This window comes from Cupressus sempervirens, chromosome 11, assembly GCF_028749045.1.
Source record: "Cupressus sempervirens isolate cs-2001-9-10 chromosome 11, ASM2874904v1, whole genome shotgun sequence".
NCBI lineage: Eukaryota > Viridiplantae > Streptophyta > Pinopsida > Cupressales > Cupressaceae > Cupressus > Cupressus sempervirens.
The window spans coordinates 481,542,118-481,546,138 of NC_143128.1; the positions used below are offsets into that span (position 1 = coordinate 481,542,118).

The 4,021-nt window shown below is 32.1% G+C and overlaps 1 long non-coding RNA gene across 1 annotated transcript; it reads left to right on the forward strand.

Moving 5' to 3' along the window:
* Positions 1–887: 887 nt before the first annotated feature.
* LOC149530476 (uncharacterized) lies at positions 888–3,101 on the forward strand. Its single transcript, XR_016358861.1, has 2 exons — positions 888–1,304; positions 2,671–3,101. It is a non-coding gene; the product is annotated as an uncharacterized LOC149530476 (long non-coding RNA).
* Positions 3,102–4,021: the final 920 nt, after the last annotated feature.

A 4,021-nucleotide genomic window follows, 5' to 3' on the forward strand; every position in this document is an offset into this window, starting at 1 on the left:
TAGTATTCATTATTTGTCCTTGTTTATTAGAAATGTTTTTATCCCCGCGCCACCCCCCCACCCTTTTTTTTTTGTAGTGTATCTAAAATGCACTTTATCTTTTATAGAAATGATCTCTTTTGGCTAAGAGAATCTATGATTTAATTCAATGTTCATCATAAACATTACTAAACATTAAAATTAAAATTAAATTTAAAGTAATACCTACATTTGTGTACGCATATGTAATTGTATTTATTGATTTATTGAAAATATATAAATTAAATTTTTATTTTTAATTAATTATATATAATCAAATGCATGTAAAATATTACATAGAAAATATTTATTTCAAAATAATCTTATAATTGATAAAAATAAACCTATTTTTATTTAAATTGACCTTCAACACTTCTTTCTTGTACACATTGACATTACCTCTTGGTAGAGTCTTAAGACCTCTACAACGTTTATAAAAAAATCAACATTTACATTATCTAACTTTTATTTCTCATTATGTTGTGAAATGCAAATATCAAGGGTTGTGATATTGTTTATAAAGTTGAAGCATAAAGGTAGAATTAATTTTAATAGGAGATGAATTTTTTTGAATCATTATTTATGAAATATTAATCAACGAGTTTCCTTCAAAACTACATAGTTAGGATTCAACAATGTAGTTTTTTAGTCAGAATCATTGACCTATGTTTCATGAATAATGATTCACAAGAGCCCACATGTCATTAAGTGACTAGAACAACTAGTACTTAATGCATCAAGTTGATGTTCACAAAGATATTAGTTAGCAAGAGCCCGCATAGTATAAATGAGTTCTTGTGAACCACTATTTGTAAAACAAAGATCTATGATAGATAAATTTAATTTAAAAATTATGCTATTAGCTATTAAGTCTAAAAAAATAAATGCGATGTGCATGCGGTCTGAGTATTGGTTTGAGATGGTGGGTAGAAAGTTCTACAGAAGAGTGCATGATAGGAATATAGTATGCGCCAGGGAGATAAGAGCAATAGCTTACAATTAACGGTAACAGAAAAAGATGCACATTATTATGCCAATCATCAAGCACTCTATTTTGAGCAGCATGGACAGTCCATCTAATAAATCAGATCATCTATTTTAGATAAAAATATTTTCGGCGTAATTAAGCACAATGAATATAATTGCCAAAATATATAGCTACAGGATCCAATTGGAGGAGGCTATGCCAAGCTTGCAGGATGTGGATAAGCGTGACAGTTCATTGATATCTAACATTTATTCATGTTAGTTTTATGCAACTAACACAGCCAAATCCATTAAAAAAGGTACGTAAGACTCTACATTTCCAGATGCACTTAATTCGTTTTCAAGTAAATAAAAACTTTGTAGATCCTAAACTTCTCTGCATGTATTCAAATTGTGGTAGTTTCAAGGATACACTCGAATTGTTTGAAAAAATGCATTCATCTCATATTGTGCCATAGAATGTTATGATAAGGTATTGTATTATTAATGGGATTTGCAATGATGCCCTTATAATCTATTACCAAATGTGGAGGACAAGGGTTTTCCCAAATGCTGTTACATTCACCCTCGTTCTCAAGATTTGTGCAAGTCTGGGTTTTCTTTTCCACGGTAAGAAAGTTCTTGATTGCATAGTAAAGAATGGGTTGGAGTTTGAAGATTATTTAGGGAGTACTCTCATTAAAATGTGCCCAAAATGTGGGGAATTTAAGGGTGCACGCCAAGTGTTTGAAAAAATGTGTTAAAGAGAAGTGTTTCCACAATATTTCCAAACCAGACATATCCATTCAAACTAAAGATGTTACTTTAGGGAAACACCCATCTGATTTATCTACTCTCATATGGAACAGCAAAAGCCTGATATTTTAAACAAAAATATTTTGAGCCATTTCCTGTAGTTCTCAGTCCTATTTCCATGAAGCATTGCCTAGACTTCACTGTTAATGAGAGTTATAAAATCAGGAGCATTTGGAAAAATAAGGTCTATAACTTCTTCTTTGTGAAGACATAGTCTTTGGTAGAAATTGAACATTATGCTCATGACCCTGCGTCAAAGTGGATTTAAGCATTGTAGAGGCTGAAGCTTTTTGTAAGTGGGTGGGTTGTGTAGTGATGATAAATGTAGAGTATCATAGGATCTTGGACTTTGACAAGAATAGAAAGAAGGATCAAAGCATGAGAGGAATTAATTGGTGGTGGATGAGCATATAAGAGTTTGACCCATTTGCCGCCTTTAAGCCTATGCAAGTGTATGGGAAAAATTGTATTGGTTATTTTGATGGGAAACATTATGTTCTCAAGTAATATTAAAATGTGACACATGTAAGTATTTGCAAACTTGTTAGGAAATTCTGTTAGTATCAACATATATATTAATTCCACAAATTCAAATATATTTTTTTCTTCAGATTTTGATGGGTATCTATCACAACTCTACTGAATGTATGTAGAAAAAAGGCTCTCTAAATTCCATAACAATGTAGTTTGTGTTAAAACTTTTGCTTGGAATTATCATCTTATGTATGAGGAATGTCTACACTGGTTTAAAACAAAAATTTGAAATAGATTTCATCATACACAATAAAGAAAACCCTTAAACCTAACCTACGCTTCAACAAGATCCATCAAATAACATTAAATATGGAACTTTCTGTTTTTCTATAACAGGCAAGACTCCAATTGCTCTTGGTTTAAAATGATATCTCTATTAGAGTGCATAAGCACTTCTTTCCTAGGCCTTGAGGCTAGGGACTCAGATTTGGATGATTAAGTTAACTGCTGGAGATTAATTTATTAATGTGGAGTTTGAGGATGATCAATGGTTCTTCCTTGCATCAGCCGTCTTGACTTCTATGATGGTTGAACCTCTTTATTTGTCCTGGCCAAGTTATTGAGAGGAGAAATAAGACCTCTCCCTGCTGTGTTTAGTGTATTTTGGTCCCTCTATAGGTGTATTGTGGTCTTGTCCATCAACCAATAACTGGACAACACAGAATGTTTCCATATTGCATATTCTTATCAGTGTAATTGTTGAATCTTTGAGCTAGTTTCAGACTTGTGCATGCTTATAAAGAATTTATTTCTGCTACAATGAATAACTGTCAGGCCAATATATTTGCATCTTTATTTCAGTTATCTTCTTGCTTAGTTTAAATCCCAATTATTAGATATTTTCCCACATTGGAGTTGGGTTGGCATGGAAACCTGCATATTTTATTATATATATTCCTGCACATGAATCCTCTAACAAATCAGAAAACAATCAAACAATATACAAAAATTAATCACTACATACCGAGGAAGTCTGAATATTTGAGTGCACTTTGGCTAGAGTGCACTACATACCTTGCATTTGTTCAGTATAAACCTCGGGTTCATATTGATGTGTGTGCTGGTCTCTGTTACCAAAAAAAAGACAGTAGGGCATTGTTAGTGTTATGATGGGAGAAATATGTTTTTCATTGTGAATGACTATTTCTAAGTCATCTGTGTTGTTTCTTGCTATTGACAAGCAGTCTTTGTTTTCCTTGAGACCATGAACAAAATTATCTGCCATTTTTCCTGTTCCTGATTGGTGCAGGGGCACAAGTGATTTAATCAGTTAATTGCATTTTATGTAAAGGTCCAATGTTGTCTAATGGTAAATATCAATACTATAAATGTTGTATTTAAAAGTACAATCATGCAAAATTTATACATGATGCACCAAATGTAATTGGAAATCTGCATGAGTTCAATGTAACCGATAGAAGAGAGAGGTTAAAAGATTGTAATTACCTAGACACAATTATAAAAAGGCTTCTAATTGTTTATAGAAATAGAGAACAAAGGGAGAATAAAATGTAATAAGGAATACCCCTCTAGCTGCGCCTGTAGGAAATTACAGTCCAGAAGGAAGAAGAATATGGAACATAAACATTAAGAAGTTTGGACTATGCATTATTTACACTGAAACGGTAAAGTCTTGTTTATTATAATATCTTATATATTCCTTGGTATCGATTCTCTATTTGTGATT